The sequence below is a fragment of the Hippopotamus amphibius genome, chromosome 15 (genome assembly GCF_030028045.1).
Source record: "Hippopotamus amphibius kiboko isolate mHipAmp2 chromosome 15, mHipAmp2.hap2, whole genome shotgun sequence".
Classification (NCBI taxonomy): domain Eukaryota; kingdom Metazoa; phylum Chordata; class Mammalia; order Artiodactyla; family Hippopotamidae; genus Hippopotamus; species Hippopotamus amphibius.
The window spans coordinates 46,246,887-46,266,609 of NC_080200.1; positions in this window are offsets into that span (position 1 = coordinate 46,246,887).

A 19,723-nucleotide genomic window follows, 5' to 3' on the forward strand; every position below is an offset into this window, starting at 1 on the left:
TACAATGGGGCACTTGCAAAAGAAGATGGCATCAGTTCTCCAAACAGTTCCAGGTACAAAATCTGTTCGTAATCACAGCCTTGGTAATAGAAGTTGGTCAGAGATTTTCGCTACTCGCGATTGTTGTTGAGTTGGTCTTTTTTGGTAGAGTTCCATGGTTTCTGTTTCACATCAGTGTCGTACTTTTTGTTCCTTGATAGTACACAAGAGAAATATCATATATGTGTCTAAGGATCATACCCTTGCTTCAGATTAAATCTCAATTTTCCACTGCTTTTATTAACATTTTGGGGCTTTCTCTCATGGTTTAAGATGGGTACTTCATGCTTCTTAAATGTATATAGAGCATCTGCAATATACTTCTCTATTATTGTGGTTTTTTTTTTTAACCTATCACTATCAGAAAATAAATAGTATGCTATTATATATATATAATAACTAACATTTTTTGGTCTTATGGTGTTTAGCTTTGTTGCATTTTAGGAGATCATAAAATGCTTTGAGACAAGAGTAGATTTCCTTGTCTGCCATTAAGGTTTGATGGTTATTGACAAAACAAACTTTATATCATAAATGCTCTTGAAAGTGACAAACAAAATTTATGTTTACAAATTCAGAGTAATCAACTCATCTTAAAGCAACACCATTATTGACTAGCTAACAAATATGTAAAACACCCACACAAAATCCCATACTCATTATTCCTCCTGGAAATCACTTGGGTGGTATTCATTTGGCCGATTTAAAAGTTTACTTGTATGATTTTTGAATCAAATGATTTTTATTTTGTAAAAAGTATTATGAACAAAATAATATGTCGTCTAGGACGTATAATGGTAAATGTAGATATCAAATAATATTGTTTTACTGGGAAAAAGAAAACTATATAGAATACTTGTGGACCCAAGAATCTTATTTTTATGTACATAAAGAAGGTAATAATTTCTCATCATTTTTACTATAGGAGGTATGGTAACTTACACATGTTTATGTTAACTGAATCTACTTTTAGGAGAAATGTATAATCAACCCATTTATCCAGTTTAAATTCTAACAATGTGCTCGTTGTACATCTTTATTATGGTAAACCTGAATCCTACTGACACAGTATAAACCTATATGTCCTTGCTAAGTATTTCATATTCAGTCTTCTATACTGCTTGAAAATATAAAAGCGGCTACCCATATGAAAGGTAAAAATATCCATTGCTGCAGGAATATTCTTGAAACAATGTAGTGCAGTGGTTCCATACACTTGGGTCAATCTACTGAGTTTAAATTTTGGTTTCACCCATTATTAGGTATGTCATCTTGAAAAAAGTCACATGCCTAGTTAAAATGTCAGCTTCTTTATCTATAAAATTAGGTAAATTTAGTACTTAATTCCTTCATTATTGTAAAGGTTAAATATGGTAGTGTGTATAATTATTATTAGAACAAATCTAGGTGCATGGAGAACACACAATAAGTAATAATTTATGAGCTTGTTCAAGGCATTGGTTTTGCTTTTCTTTCCATGATCAAGACAGTTACCAAATAGGACTGAAAGCTCTGTTGTTTTTTAGAGCTAAGAAAAATTCAAGTTGAGATTTGCTGAAAAGATAGTATCAGAAGCTCATTTTACCATTTTGGTAGCATTTCTTTGGCACAGGAAAGTTGATTCTTTCCTCACATGCACCTAATATACCTTGTTTGCCTTTTGAAAATTTATGTTGCTATTAAATATCAAAAAATGTGTCACATGGAAATGCCTTCCTGGGAGGGTGTGCTGTTACTGTTGAATCATCTGTCTGTGCTATCATTAGGTACAAAAGCTTTGAAGTAAGACCTAAAGCCAAAATTCTCACAGATGTTGCATGAAAACAAACTTCAAAAAGGATGCTCGGTGCTCATTCACAGACAGGTAAACATCTGTGAGAGAGAAAAGAAAGCCTGAGAGACAGAGAAAGACTCACTTAAAGGCTAAGCTTTGAACAAAACAGGCCTTAGGCCTTTTCTTTCAAATTGATGTCTCTATATGGCTTCCTGCCTCTCTACATGGTAAACTATTGAAGTCTCACTTTGTGAACTAATTTACATTGAACTCTTCCTTAGCCCTCAATAGTTCTTTTTAAAGTGAGGTTTGTTTTCCCTAATGAGGATCAGCTGTGAGCAGGGTGGTCAAAAGAAAATAAATTCCCTTTAAGGAGCTGTGCCTCTGCTTAAGCTGAAATTTGGAGAAGAGGAGAGGCCAAGAATACAGAGAAGATCTTGAGTCTATAGGTTTAACATTGAAGATCTGATAAATGCAATGTATTTAGAGTCACCATACTTTTCTTTATTAAGAAATTATTATATTCCAGACACGAAGGCTACAAAATGAAGATAAAGCCATGAAAAGTCTGACCATCTTTGATAACTCTTGGGCCATAAATTAAATTTTCTCTATTTTTTAATAAGTGTACAAAATTTAGTTCAAGGTTCACTTTAAAATTATTTGTTGTTCTTTGTCTTTTCATTTTATCAACTTGTGGCTTAGAAGTACTCATGCCATCATAAAATGAAGAACAAGAAAACAAAACTACAAATAAGAAGGGTTCAATCTATCAGGATTATAGCTTGATCTCTCAAAGCCTAAAGCTTACTAAAACCTCAAAATAATTTCATCAAACAATGTTATAACTGGAGATAAACAGCCCAGTTCCCTTTGAGTTTTCAAGTCTCTTGTCTTCTATTATTAGTTTATCATAAGATTTATTTTCAGAAAAGAAGGATCTATCAAATTGTGCCACTAAATCTCTTCTCTACTTTGATCGTCATTTATATTTTAAAGCAAAACAGCCTATGTGATGCTCAGCTTTATGGAATGCAGATTCTTTGCTCTTCACATACAGGCCAAGCTTCCCTCACTTCCAAGCACTCTGGAACTGATTGATGGCAAGCCTGCCTCAAAAAGTCTTCTCTTATCCTCAGTAAGAATATAACAATAAATAGGAAGAGATGATGATGCTACTGAAGCCTGTGAGCACAACTTCTCATTTCATCAGTTCTGCTGATGTTACCTCTGGCACAGAGGTTCCATCTTCTCTGCCTCTATGGGATGCGTCAGGATTGCTTTGACAGCAAGCCCCATAGGCACATGGCATAAAGCTGCTTGCTTTTAAAGCCAGCTTTTACTGGCCCACCAGTTCAGTGTAGTAGCAGTCCTCACGATAACTGGGGATCTGGTAAAATACTCCAAAGAGTGCTGTCCTCAAATTCTGAGTTAATAAAAAGAAAACAACTAAGATAAAAGAAAATATATTCTTTTAGTTAACACTAATTATACTAATATTAATATTGCATTCTTTTTTCTTAAAAGCTCATGAGCTTTGGGTAAGAAAAATGTGGGTGGAAGTCCTGACTTTATCACCTATGAGCATTATGACTAGAGCAATTATAATAATCCTGTAATGTCCTTGAGATTCTTGAACTCAGCTACAAATCACTTGGGATAATCATATGCTGATTAAGACTTTGTGATGTTTTAAATAACATCTATTCATGTTTAGGGTTATGATAGACATAGAAATAATCACTCAGTGTGGATTGTTTTTTGTCCTAAAACACAAACAAAAACAAAAAACAAACTTAAAACTCTTTCTCTCTGCCAGGTTGAATATACCTATCTTAAAAGCAGGGGGTTCCCTCACCTCTTTCTCTATTCCTATAGATTTTGGTGTTTTATTGGCCATGATGACTTCAATCATGGCCACCAAAAGATAAGTCCATGCCCTAATGTTCAGAATGTCTGAATTATTACCCCGTATGGCAAAAGATGTGATTAAGTTAAGAATCTTGAGAGGAAGAACGTATCCTGGATTAACCAGGAGAGTCTTGAATGCAATCACATTTATCTTGATGAGAGAGAAACAGTTTTGAGACAGAAAAAGAGAAGCAAAAAACACAAGAGGAGGAGGCTGTGTGACCCAGAAAGACTGGAGCAGTGTAGCCACAAGCCAAGGAACTCTTGGAGTCACCAGAAGTTGGAAGTGGCAAAAATAGATGTTCCTCTAGAGTTTTGGGAGGAACTGTTGGCCTCTAAAACTGTGAGACAGTAAATTTCTGTAGATTTAAGCCAGCAGTTTCTGATGTTTTTATAGGAACCACAGGAGACTAATGCATTGCCATTTTATCACTTTGCATGTTCCAAGGGTGTTTTGGTAGTCTTATCGATAGAGTGTTAAGACCTTGAAATTGGAGATCACATCTTATTCCTTTTTGTGTGGAATTCAGTACCTGGCACAAATCTTTACACGTAGCAAGGGCTAGAAGAAAATTACCAAATGGATTAATAAATGCCACCATCAGTAAGAGAATTATTGTGGACACAGTTCCTAAATACAGTGATTAAAAATGCTGATTTGGTGAAAAGTCAGCAAGATTGAACAATTATCTAGATACATATTTTGGGGAAAGGATAAAATGAAACATGCATTTTAACACTGAAAAAACTTAAAAGTCACATAGTAAATAACTGTTATTGACATATCTAAGAGATGAATTGACAATCTAACAGAAGAATTAGTAATAGGATTTTTGTATATTATGTTGGCTGTACTTCCAGTTTTCAGTTCAAATTGCAATGAGCCTGAAAGTTGTTACTCCCTTCCTCACAGCAGGAAAAATGATAAATAAACTGAAAAGCAACAACTCTTTAGAGTCATCAGGGAGCTAAAGCCACAAGGCAAACTGCTGCCCCTAATCCTGGAGAGATAGGTAAATGCAGAGAATCACAGCTTATTGGGAGTATAAACCCAGAAGTGGAACAGAATCCCATCACTGGTGCCAATCTTGGGAGGAACACAAACTATATTGAGAGATTGCTAGAGGCTCAGCGTGAGAGTTAAAATCTCCACGTGTTCAACAGATGAATGGATAAAGAAGATGTGGTACATATATACAATGGCATATTACTCAGCCATAAAAAGGATGGAGTTGGGATATTTGTAGAGACATGGATAGACCTAGAGACTGTCATACAGAATGAAGTAAGTCAGAAGGAGAAAAAACAAATATCGTATATTAATTCATGTATGCAGAATCTAGAAAAATGGTACAGCTCAACCAGTCTGCAAGGCAGAAATAGAGATACAGATGTAGAGAACAAACATATGGACACCAAAAAGGGAAAGCAGGGATGTAGGGGTGGGATGAATTGGGAGATTGGGATTACCATATATACATTATTAATAAGAAAAATAATCAAATTGTACACCTTAAATTTATGCAGTTTATTGTATGTCAGTTATATCTCAAAAATTGTTTAAAAAAAGTCTCCACGTGGCCCCAATCTTTATAAGTTTTAATCTTGGAGTCTCATTAGGTTCTCACTGTGAAGAGTGGAGAAAAATCCTCTCATGTCTCTGGCAGGGGGAGGGGAAAAGTCATTGTTTTAAAATACGCCCATATGTCCCTGTTATTAACAAAGCCCACCCTCAAGGGAAACTTTTATAGCCTAACTGCTTGGAACTTATCTGAGCCTTACCTCACTGGCAGAAGAGAAATACCCTACTTAAACCCTCCAGCTCTTTGAAAGAAAAGAGAATGGTAGATGATATATTTGAATACATGTTCAGGAAATAGAAATATAATGAAAGAGTAATAAATGTTGTAGCTGATTGGGGAAGCTACCACCCAGAGTGACTGTTTAAGGCATCCTGGCCATTACAAAGTCAATTTGATACAGAATCCAAGAAAGATTCAATACCAAGACCCAAGATAATTAGTGATGGATGGACTGCCACAAGATTAATAAGTTAAACAAAAACAGGAAAGCGTGCAGATCTGGAAACAAGGGATGCAGCATAGTGGAGGAAGTCCTAGGTTGAAGATGAATGGAAGTTCAGGGAAGAAGACTGCAGTATGAGTGGAGGCCAGCCAGTTCAAAGTGAAAGAGAAGAACCATCTGCATGAAAAAATTATGGTTGGGAGAAAGTCTAATTCTAGAAGGAGAACGGATCTGCTGGATCATTTGGGGGAAATTTAAAAATAGTTGCAGAAAACAAGACAAAGGAAGCACTGAAGTATTTTATCCAGGAAAACACAAGCATATACAGGAAAGACATTCAATTGTGTGTGCAACTAGGTCATGCAGTGAACATATTTTACATGTTATTTTTTTTTCTGTATGTGTGTATTTATTTGTTAATTTAATAAGCAAAGAGAAGAAAATTTGTGTTTCATATGGGTGAATTAGTTTTTAAAAAATAGTCATAAAAATACGTACTGTAGAAGTTTCAGCTTGATTGATAGTGATTTGCAGGTGTATCTAATCTACTGAACAATCTCAGAATTTCATAAACTTTTATTTGTGAAAACACATCTTATATAAAGCAGCCCTTCATTAAATTTTGGCCTAGCCAGTTTTTGGTTTTTGTAGCAAAATTGTTTGGTTAACATATTGTAATACAAGTATATGGTTCCTTTTTCATGTCTCTTTATCTAATCTTCTTGTTTTTTTTTCCCTTCAATTGTCTACCTCATTACCCTTTCCTCCTTTTATAAGCTCATCCCTTCTTAAAAATTATTTCTCTTCTAAATAATACACAGTGAATATGTGCATTGATAGAAATTAATTGGGAGAGGTATTGCTTCTAAAAGAGGAGAAGGAAAATAGGATAATAACATAGAAATGTACTTTCTGAAGTGCCTTTTGTACAATCTTTCCTTCCATTATGGTCCATCTATTTTTTTTCCTCTTCTCTGTGTACACCTAGATTCTGTATCATTTCAAATCCATTTTTTTCTGGCACATTATATTCCAACATAGTGCCATTTTTTGTTCTTAGACAGAGTACTTATTTCTTATATCTCCTTGGGTCTCACTTTGTTTCTTCCTCTGATGGGGAGCAAAACATTTCAAGAAATCCATCATTGTGCTTTTAGAGTGGTTTTCCTTGGGCATTGTTTGAAGTTCTCAGTTTAACATGAAAAAAGAAATGATTCATATAAGTTATGCACATATTTACATAAAAAATGCAAACAAAAGATTATAGTATAGTATATCATCAGAATTCTCAGCTCAATCATATAACATTTATAAAGATATTATATATCAATCTTCCTTATAGAATATATTGTCTAAGAAGTTACACATCAATAATAATCAATTTGTTACTAATAACTGACAAATACATACCACTATTCTTTGAGGCCTGTATTAGTACATGTAATTTACATGTGAGGAAATAGAGACTTTAGAGACATATGCTCTAGATGACATAGTTAAATAAGAAGTGGCACTGAAATTTAAACATACACTTATTTAAACCCACACATATTTAAATCCAAATTTGGATTTATTTATAATTGGTACATATTAAATATTGATAGATATTGTAAATATTGATAGATATTGGTGGTACTCTATTACATTTCATGATAATTTACATTGTATAATATTTATTTGATTTTTGACCATTTTTTTAGCCTTGCAATAGTCTGGCTGAAAGGAAATAAGATAATTTTTCTATTAAAATAAAATTCTGTTTTTTTAATTCATGATATAGAATTGAAACTAAAATTCAAAAGATCAATAACATATACAAAATAATGAGTAATATTGGCTTCTTACATTGTCAAAAGTAAACATGTCAGAATAAGCCTGCGTAAGATTTAATTATAGGCTCAAATAGATCCATCGCTATAAGCAGTGTAAAGCATTTTCACTGACAGGCCATGGAGTCCCTGTTATTGAATTCTGCTCAATAGCTAAAGAAACAGTCATCAATTTGGTGACTTAAATATTTAATTTTCTAAAGACACCAGAGTGAACACCCCGTGGAATGAGAATTGTGCACTCAACTGCAATTTGCATTGCAGACAGCAACCAAATGCTGCAGAGTGACATAAAATAAGGTTTGCATGAACTGAGATATTTAACATGCGTTTGACTGAGAAGGTCTAACAATGTAAATATATCACTTTTCCGTTGTGGGCATATACATATAAATAAAATTTAATGAAAACGCTCAATGGGTATTTTTACACTTAATTAAATAGTTCAAAAGTTAGTCTGGAGTGGAAGTTTGGGATCATTTACCATACTTCCACCTCTAGTAGTGCAAGGCCCCACCATGCCTGCTCTTCTTTAATGGGGTTTCCAGTCCATTCACATTTCTACTTCCTTCCATCAGCAGGGCTTTTCTTCTCATTTCTATTCCTCTATTTTATTTTATTTTATTTATTTATTTATTTTATTGGCTGTGTTTAGTCTTTTTTTTTTTTTTTTTTTTTTTGCGGTGAGTGGGGGCTACTTTTCGTTGTGGTGCGCAGGCCCCTCATTGCCGTGGCTTCTCTTGTTGCGGAGCACGGGCTCTAGGCGTGTGGGCTTCAGTAGTTGCAGCACATGGGCTCAATAGTTGTGGCTCACGGGCTCTAAAGCGCAGGCTCAATAGTTGTGGCACACGGGCTTCGTTGCTCCGCGGCATGTGGGATCTTCCTGGAGCAGGGCTCGAACCCGTGTCCCCTGCATTGGCAGGCGGATTCTCAACCACTGTGCCACCTAGGAAGCCCTCTCTATTTTAAATGCCTTGGCTTTTCATTCTAACCCCTCTTTTCCTAGTGCTTGAGATATGGTTTTGTCTGTTTTTCTCTCACAGTCTCAGCCCAGTTACGCTTCCTTCTGGCCATATTCTTTAAACTGCCTTCTCCAGGCCTATGGCAGCAGTAGGATTATAGAGAGAAAATCAGAGATCCAGGTGAGTGGCTAGACTTGTGAACTGACTGCCTGCAACTGGCAAAACCAGAGCCTCCCTCTGCTCACTCATCCTCACAATCACTGGGGAAGGATCTAAGTGTTTTGTTCTTTCCAGACCTTCATTCCAGAGCCTCATTTCCCTGTAGGTCAAGGTGACAAGATTATTCCACCTACTACACACAGAAAAAATAGAACACATTAGCAGATAACCTCTTTAAACTCATAGCACCAATTTCCAAGTATTCCTACATAGAAACTCATATTTTTTCCTCCTCTCCCACGATTACACATCGAAGGCCATCTTCCCTAGTAGTGCCCTGAATGTGATAGTATTTTCAGGAAGCTCACAATATCCATTACTCATTATCTTACATGAATTGCCTAACCCTGCCTGTCTACTATATAACTTCAGCAGCTTTTAAAAATGCTCTCTCATAAAGAACATATTAAAAACAAAAAACAAAAACGAAAACCAAATGCCCTCAAAATATATATGGTGACCCTCTGTACTATCCTTGCAACTCTTCTCTAAGTCTACAATTTTCTCAAAAAGCTGAGGAGAATTTTACCCCCTCTTACCAATATTGTCCTAATTCTCCACACTTTTTCATAGATCAACTTTGTGAAGGAGATTTTTCCCCCAACTCCTTTCATTTCCAAACTATTGTGGATTGTATGGTTAATGCCCCAAAGGACCACAGCAGAGATTTCCATCCAATAAATCTGATCAGCAATTTTAGACACAACTTCTTGACTTAGCAGCAGTGTTCCACACAGCCCAGCACACATTCCTTTTGAAATATGCCAGTTTTCACTTTTTGTTATCGTAATATTCATAGATTTTAGCTCCCTGAATTCCTTTTCCTTGTGTGCTCCTTCATTTATAAACTCCCACTATCATGCAGGAGTCTAAACTAGGCTCTCTTCTCTCCCGTGGCTTTATTACTATGTATATGAAATCACTTCCAAATTAAAATCTCTAGCCCAGACAACTCTTTCGTGTTGTTTTTATGTATAATTAACTTAGTATATAGTATTTCCATTATATGTCTAAAAATACAGCCCCAAATTAATCAACTCTCACTTTCCCAACTTTTTCTTCATCCAAACTCTTTAATCTCAGTATATGGGCCACCATTCACTTGTGTTGAATATACATTTTAGAATCGCCCATAAATCACTCCTGCGCATTCTCTTACCAATTTATCACTACCTCTTTCTAAAAACTCAGTATGCTCCAGTTTCATTTAATACATTTTATCCACACTTGGACAGCTTCATTGACCTAATGCATACTTTCTCCACATTCACTTATGCTCCTAGAATCAACGCCACACATCACAGCTAGAGTGATCTTTAGAAATACAAATATCATGTGACTCCATGCTTATAATCTTCTGTTTTACCATTGGTATTGACATAAACTCTACAATCTATGGCATGGATAGCTCTCCATCCTTCCCTCTAACCCTAGCTTCTGTTGCTCTAGTACTGATTACTCAGGATAAAATGCCTCTCTCCCCAAGAGACCTTAATACCTGATTTCACTCTGCTTGGAAGACTCTCCTATTACTTTGTCCACTTGTATGAAAGAATCCTACTCTTTATTTACATATCTGAAATGTAAATGATACATGCAGCTACATGAAGAGGATGTTTAAACATCCTCAGAGAGTCTTTACCTTACTTGCTCTTTTCTTTTATTGATGTTTCCAGAGCACCCAGGAATCTTCCTCAAGAGTAGTTTGTATAGTAATGTATTTCATAGCAGGATATAATGGACATGGACATACCATACATTACATTCCCTTCTAGTAATGGTTGGAAGTATATTTTATTTATTTTAACAATTTTATCTATCTGTCTATTTATCTATCCACCCATCCATCCATCCATCCCTCCCTCCCTCCATGCATGCATCCATCCATCCATCTGCAGCATTTTGCATAGTTGAAGTTTTCCCTTTAACTTGCCCCCACTCGTAACTATGAACTTGTATTTCCCAAATGCAAGTTTGGGTATAATAAATGTCTTACTTGGCTTAGACTGCTATAACAAAATACTGCAGAGTAGGTGGCTTAATCAACAGAAATTTATTTTCTCACAGTTTTGAAAACTGGTAAGTCCAAGATTATTCTCTGGCAGTGATTAGTTTCTGGTGAGAGCCCTCTTACATGGTTTGCAGATATCCACCTGCAAACATGGCAGGGAGAGGGAGGGGGGAAATGAGAAAGAGTGAGAGAGACAACAAGCTCTCTGGTATCTCTTCATATAAGGGCACTAATCCTATTATAACAGAACCCTACCCTTATGACATTATTTAACATTTATTTATTTTATTATATTGAAGTTTAGTTGATTTATAGTGTTATATCAACATTATTTAACCTTAATTAGCTCTTTGTAGGCTCTATTTCCAAATGCAGTCACACTAGGGATTAGGGTTTCAGCATATGAATTTTGGGATATGATTCAGTCCTTAGCGCTAAGCAATTATGAAGTAGCTACACAGCTAAAGTATTGACTTTCATTTCTATAATACTCTATGTAAATTAACTGTACTTGAATTACTAACTGTATTTGAATCAGACTCTCCCAAATTATGAAGTCAAACTGAAATTTCCTATCTTTAGGGAACTTCTCAACAAATACATCTCGGTGCTATATATGTGTGATCAGGGTTCTTGGTGGTGTGAAAGACTGAGATAGAATGGGTACATTTAGAAGGAAGCCTAAAACAATCAGAGAAGTAGCAAGGGTGATTTGGAAGTCTTTAATGTCTGTCCCATCTCTGTCATTCTTCTGTATACATTTTTTGATATGGGCAATACATATTTTCTTTCTTTTATAAATGTGCTCGGCAACTGCACTATTAAGACAAGCCCCAGAGCCATATCCAGAATAGGTTTTGGTCCTGAAGTTCTATGAGGTACGTGTACATTTAATTTGGAGCATCCCACAAACATAGGGTTGAAAAATTGTCTAAAAGTTAAAATATATTTTATAGCTGTTGTCATTTTTTAATGCAAAAAGTGAATGTATCCTTTATATTTTTTCCTCCTGGGACAGGTAAAAAAAGCATTTTTTTTTAATTTTAGCAATGTCTGTAGGAAATTTATGTATTAAGAAAGTGACTTTTTAAAAATATTTTGCATTTGTATATTTGTGTCAGTTTTTTTTTTAGATCGTTATCGGAGTATAATTGCTTTACAATGTTGCATTAGTTTCTTCTGTACAACAAATGAATCAGCTGTATCTATACATATATCCCCATATCCCCTCCCTCTTGAGCCTCCCTCCCACCCTCCCTATCCTACCCCTCTAGGTCATTACCTTACATCGAGTTGTTGATCTCCATGTGTTATGCAGCGGCTTCCCACTAGCTATCTAATTTACATTTGGTAGTGTATATATGTCAATGCTACTCCCTCACTTTTTCCCAGCTTCCCCTCCCCCCCAACCATGTCCTCAGGTCCATTCTCTATATCTGCATCTTTATTCTTGCCCTGCCACTGGGTTCATCAGTACCATTTTTTTAGATTCCATATATATGTCTCAGCATACGGTATTTGTTTTTCTCTTTCTGGCTTACTTCACTCTGTGTGACAGACTCTAGGCCCATCCATCTCACTGCAAATAACTCAATTTCATTCCTTTTTAAGGCTGAGTAGTATTCCATTGTGTATATGTGCCACATCTTTTTATTTAACACAAATATTGTCTTATTGTCTCATTTGTGTATAAATATTGTTAATAATTATTTTAGTGTTCTGTAACACATTTATGAGAACCTTAGACCCATTTTGCTATAAATATTGAATGAATTTGTGTGGTAAAAGACCTGACACATTTATTATAAGATTGTACGAGATGTTGTTTCTTATGATGAATTTGATATAATAGGGTTACATTTGAAAAAATATATTCTTTGCTTTGTATAATTTTCCCCCTTTCTGGTCTGTCACTGGTATATGGTCAGCAATTTTTTCATTTCTCTAAATATCACCTAAAAAAGACACACATATTTATGGATACTTAAATTTACAGGCAAGATAGATTTTCTCCAAAGCTGAGTTTTGTAGTTTCTGAAGACCACATGAGTTTGAGGATGGGAGATGGATGTATAGCAGCAGGGACATGGCTCTGGTAGAAGCATCAGAGCTTATCAGAGTGAAGGCGATTTCAGAAGATGAAGTGTCCTCAAATCCCCAACTGACTTCCTTGAGATAACTCATGGTTTACTATTCATAACACTTGAAATGCCTCCTGAAAAGGAAATAAGGAACTTGGATTTCTTGTAGGGAGATGGGGAAGAGAGCAGAGGGTGAATTTCACTCTTTGAACTAGTTAGGGCCACTTGGAAACTTACTTAGGATTAGGTCAGCATTGGGCATTTAATTATTTTTTAATTGTAATTTCAAAAAAATATATATCATCCTTTCCCAAGAGAAACTAAGGAAAATAAGACTAAAACTTTAATCAAGATTTATTAGCGTAACAAGTAAAAGAGCTAAGCCCTATCTTGTTTTCTTAGATCTCTCAAAAAGGTTTCATTTATAAAACTTAAAAAAAAAATAAAGAAGCAATGTATATTTTTCCAATATTTCATTAGAGAAAATGCAGGGGAATGTACCTTTTCACTAGTTCCATGTCAACCAATTTAAACATCTTTTTTTTTCTTTCACATGTTTCATTTTCTCACAAACCTGTGTTGTCACCCAGACTCTTTTCTTTCCCCCACACTTCATAGTGACTTTCCCTAAGCTCCTATTATACTTCTAAATTTATCTTGAAGAATTTCACATTTTTACCCCTCTTTTATTGAGACTGTGTGAGAGTGTATCTTTGCTACTTAAACATTTCTTGGAGCTTACTCTTCTGCTCAAATGGCTAATCAAATAATTCTTCCACACAAATGCAGTTTTCTCTCTGAAAAGAGCTGATGGGTAACAGAAAAGCCATATTAAAGCTTCTCTTTCTGTAGATATGGGTTTTTCTCTTAAAAATAACATCATTTCAAACATCGGGACTATTTGGCAAGTTGAAAATAAAGAAAAATAAACATTTTTCTAATAAGACTGAAACAGACAACTGAGTTATAAAGAAGTTTAAGAAGCATGTATATGTATATTGCTCATTATTGATGAAATTTGAATAAGGTCTGGAGTTTAGATAGTACTGTTACAGCACTGTTAATTTCCTGAATTTAACCATCATGTTGTGGTTACCAAAGAGAATGTTTTTGTTTTTAGAAAATAATATTGTACTTTGTATTTAGAGGTAAAGGAACTCCATTTATAAATTCTTCAAATACTACAGAAAAATATTGAAGAAGATGGATAGATGGATGGATGGATGTAGAGGATCAGTCAGTAGATGGATAGATCAATAGATATACAAACAGATATAGATATGGATAAAATGACAAAGCAAGTAGGACAAAATATTAGAATTTGGGGAATTCTTGTAGAAATGTAAATATCCATCTATTGTCTTTGCATTCTGCCTGAAGATTTTCCTACGTTTCTTGTGGTGCAGACCTCCTCCTTCTTGCCTTTTTATTTTCTTAAAATATGTTTTTCCTTCCTTCACTTTCAAGTATTTTTTCCTCCTTGGACATGTAATTGTAGGTTTTAGATTTTCTTTTTTAAATTGGCACTTTAAAGACATTTTCTCCTTAACATCTGTTTTATATGGTTTCTGAGCTAATTCTGGGAATACTATTATCTTTGTACATAATAAATATTTTTATGGCTGTTTTCAAGATTTTCTTTTTGTTATCAGTATAAACTAATTTCCTCATTATAAGTGATAATTTTCATTGATTTTTTTTCCCTGCTAAATTACCTAAACATCTTGACACAGTGAAGTTTCCTTCAAATTTGAAGAAAAATTGACCATTGTTTCTTTAAATGTGTTTGTTATTTTTACGTCCCTCCCACTGTTTTTCTTGGTCTTCAGTTATGTGTATGTTATATTGCTTTATAATTTTCCACAGATGGGTTAGGCCTTATTTACTTATTGGTCTTTCAAGGCTTAAGTTGGGATAGTTTTTTGCTTTATCTTTGTGTACTGATCATTTTTTCCACCATTCAATCATGTAAAAAGTACATCCCATTAAATTTTCAATTTATTTTATTTTTATCACTATTAATTTATTCTGGTTCTTTCAGTTTCTTCCATTTCTCTCTTCATTATGTCCATGAATTTCTTCACATCCTTATGTATATGGAGTATGTTTATAATGCTATTTTAAAGTCTTTCTTTGCTGACTCCATCATTTATGCTATTTCTTGTCTGTTTCTACTCACTGATTTTTACCTTGGTTATGTGTCACATTTCCCTGCCTCTTTGCATGTCTAGAAATTTTTTTTTTATTGGAGGTCAAGCAATTTATATGACTGATTATAGGATTTTGTTGTACTGTGTCAGAGTTGTAAACTTCTTTTCTGATTGGGCTGTTAACTTACTTACAAAGCAGATTGTTTGAAGGCTTGCTTCTAAGAGCTCTTCTTGCAAGTTCAGAGTACTCTTTACCCTTGAGCTAATACACTCCACCTTTAAGGTGCAGTACTTAGAGATTTCCTATTGAATGCCCCATTTATTTTATAAGATCTCTATGTCCTAGACACTGGGGACTCAAACAATTTCTGGCTTTGTGTGATATCTGGATTTAACCTCCCTCTTGCTGTAAATCATTTTTTCTGGCTTCAGTGACTCACCTTATGCATCTTCATGTAGATACTCAGCTGAAGATCCAAGAAGACTTCTATAAAGACTTTGGGAACTCTTTCCCTTCATATCTTCCTCCATTTGAATACACTTTGCAAATTTTAGCAACTTTTCTTCCTCAAATTTTGATCTCCGTTACTGGAACTCAACAAAATTGTAGGACTCTATGTTTATTGTTTAATAATCATATGTATGTGATTTACTCAAAGTACAACATGGCTGATTGTCATACATAAATATGTAGTCTTTATAATATTCTTTTCTATCATATAAAACAAATTTTAATCATTACATTTTAATATTTTGTTATAAATTTATACTTACACTGCATAATGATCCAAGATTTTAAGTGTTTTTAAGAAACATTTTCTTAGTTTTCCATGAGTTAGTTCATGTTTTCTGAGCTCTATAAGGATATTTTTCAGTCCTAACTGACTTTTTTTGGCATGGGTGTATATACCCTCCTGCTAAGAGACACAGACTAAATAATAACAATAAGGAGCATGATAATGATGATAAAAATTATAATGATAGTGATAATACAACAGTTGAAAATATTACACAGCTGTTTGATTTTTTATAGATCTTGAAAAACCTTTCACATTTCAAGTTTTTCATAGATTTCATAAAATTTTAGAAATGGAAAATGACTATTAAATAATTTATATTGGGTAACTTTACCCCTGTCAAATTTGGTAGTCACATAAATTTTGTAACTATATTCATTATATTTATTTAAAAGATTTTCTAATCTCTTCTATCATTATCTCTCATTGTTAGGTATAACAACTTCTTCACATCTGGAATTTATATTTATGATTTTTATGGTTAGAAGGGGTGTTTTTGTGAGATTTTTGTAAAAAGAAACTTTAAATGTTTTGTACATTTGAAAATATATTTTAGTTGCTTCCACACATGAATACCTGATGAAGCATGTAGTTTTCTTTTTCATCTGATTATTTTCACTTTATTCACAGTTGATGTCCATTTTTATGGCGAGCATCCTCTAGAAAGCCTAAGTGTTACTTCTGTCTCTTTTTCCTTATTAATCTTGTTAGCTTGTTTAGTTTTCTTTCATTATCCTTAAACATTTCAAAAACTAGACTATATTTAGTTTTTAATAATTTTTCACCGAATCCTTGTCTACAACTAATCATGAGACTTAATTTTTTCTTTAATTACTGTGTTTGTCCTCTGTCAGCTCTGTTTAAGTATAATTCTGATTATATCTAAGTGGAATCTCATATATTACTTCACCATCTTCAGATATCACAGTTGTTGATAGGCAGTCAAACTTAAAAGAAGCAATAGGTTTTTAATATAATACTTTGTTTATGTGGCTTGTAAAAAGAAACTGAAGAGAAAATACAGCATGCTCAGTGTCTTCATCTCATCCCTTGACTCCAGAGCTACCTGTGTGTATAGGTGTCTTTACTCCTCATTAAAATGGGGCACATGCATCTGCTGAGCATGAGTTAAGGTGTATGCAAATCACCTTGACACACAGAAGCCACAATCTAAGTTTCCAACAGATATTTTTAAATAAGGTTCTAGTAACATGCACGCATTGCATGGCCTGCATGCCCACTCACAGTAACCCATGACCAGATACATCTCAGGGATTTCACAGCAAGCAAGGCAGTTAAGATATTCCACATTCATCTTAATTTTTTTTCTTTCAATCTTTATTGGAGTATAATAGCTTTACACTGTTGTGCCAATTTCCACTGTACAACAAAGTGAATCAGCTGTATTTATGCATGTATCCCCATATCCCCCCCCCTCTTGAGCCTCCCTCCCACCCTCCCTATCCCACCCCTCTAGGTCATTACCAGTTATTGAGTTGATCTCCCGGTGTTATGCAGTTGCTTCCCAGTAGCTACATATTTTACGTTTGGTAGTGTATAAATTTCAATGCTACTCTTTCACTGTGTCCCAGCTTCTCCTTCCCCCCCTCACCATGTCCTCAAGTCTGTTCTCTACATCTGTGGCTTTATTCTTCCTCAGCCACTGAGTTCATCAGTACCATTTTTTTAGATCCCATATATATGTGTTAGTATATGGTATTTGTTTTTCTCTTTCTGACTTCACTCTGTATGACAGACTGTATGTTATTTACAGTAGCCAGGACATGGAAGTAACCTAAATGTCCATTGACAGATGTGAACAAAGAAGATGTGGCACATATATACAATGGAATATTACTCAGCCATAAAGAAGAATGAAATTGATTTATTTGTAGTGAGGTGGATGGACCTAGAGTCTGTCATCTTAATTTTTTAATTCCCAAACAAACATTATTTTGAAAACATTATTGTGAAAAACAGATCCAGATGTTATTGTCCCAGGTAGTTCTAGGTCAAGTAAAATTGATTTCATTCCTTTACTTACAGATGTTATTTTCTCCAGATTCATACTTCTCTTTTTACTGATACAGTGATATTTATTAATTTTGTAGTGTTGCCATCTTTATAAACTCTTTGGATATACTCCATCTTTATGCTTCTTGCTCTAATTTCGTGGCTGTAGTGTCTTAAATCACGTTGAAAACCCACATTTTTTCCTCAATGATTGCCCCATTTCATTGTAAACTATTTCTAAGGACTTATTCTCATTCACCCTTTAACTGCAGTATTTTTAAATTTTATGCTTATCAGGTTCTGTAGTCATTTTTACAAATCCAAGTTTATTTTATTTTTCTTTGGTGGAAATTGACATAAAACAATCCTTGACTCAGATAATTAGGAGAAGCAAAGGATTTAAATTAACCATAGTTTTCTTTCACTGGTTTATAGATTTATATATCTGGGAGAAATACATGCAGAAACAAATCTTAAAGCAAAACACATAAAGCCCTTTCTAGAACTTATTAAACTTAAAAAAGTTGTAGCACATACCTGGAACTAACTTCTAAAAAATCTAGCTACTATATAACATGAACACACTTCCTTTTTTATTGAAATATAGTTCATTTACATTATTATATCAGCTTCAAATGTACAACATGAAGATCCAATATTTTTATAAATCATACTCCATTTAAAGTTATAAAATATTGGCTATTTTCCCTGTGCTGTACAATTTATTCTTGTATCCTATTTTATACCTAGTAGTTTGTACCTCTTAATATCCTTCCCTATCTTGCCCTCTCTAACCTTCCCTTTCCCCACTGGTAACCACTAATTTATTCTCTATATCTATAAATCTCTTTCTGTTTTGTTATATTCTTTCATTTCATCTTGTAGATTCTACATGTAAGTGATAACAGTATTTGTCTTTTTCTGTTGACTTAAATTCACTAAACATAATACCCTCCAGGTTCATCCATATTGTTGCAAATGGTGAAATTTCATTCTTATTCATGGCTAATATTCCATTGTGTGTGTGTGTGTGTGTGTATCACATCTCATTTATTCATTCATCTGTTGATGGACACCTAGGTTGCTTCCATTTCTTGGCTATTGTAAATAATGCTGCTGTGAACATTAGAATGCATGTATCTTTTCAAATTAGTGGTTTTATTATCTTTGGATATATACCTAGGAATAGAATTGCTAGGTGATATGGTAGTTCTATTTTTAGTGTTTTGAGGAAACTTGAAACTGTTTTTCTTAGTGGCTGCACCAATTTACACTTCCACCAACGGTATACAAGCATGTTCTTTTCTCCATATCCCTGCCAATATTTGCTATTTGTAGACTTTTTGATGGTAACCATTCTGACAGGTGTGAGGTGATATCTTGTGGTTTTTGATTTGCATTTCTCTGGTGATTAGAATGTTGAGCATCTTTTCATGTATCTGTTGCGATCTCTATGTAGTCTTTGGAAAAATATCTATTCAGCTCTTCTGTCCAGTTCTTACTTGGGTTATTTTTTTTGCTGTTTTTAATTTTTTTGTTTTTGTTTTTTTGTTTGTTTTCTTTTGTTCTTGTTATTGAGTTGTATGTAATTTATATATATTTTAGATGTTAACTCATTATTGGTCATATTATTTGCAAATACTTTCTCCTGATCAGGAGTTTTTCTTTTTGTTTTGTCAGTGTTTTTCTATGCTGTACAAAAGCTTTTAAGTTTATTTCCTATTTGATTATTTTTACTTTAGTTTCCTTTGCTTTAGGAGACAGATTCAGAAAAATATTGCTACAATTTATGTTGAAAGTGTTCTGCCTACATTTTCTTCTAGGAGTTTATGGTTTCTGGTCTCAGAGTTAGGTCTTTAATCCATTTTGAGTTTATTTTTGTACCTGGTGTGAAAAAATGTAATACTTTTGT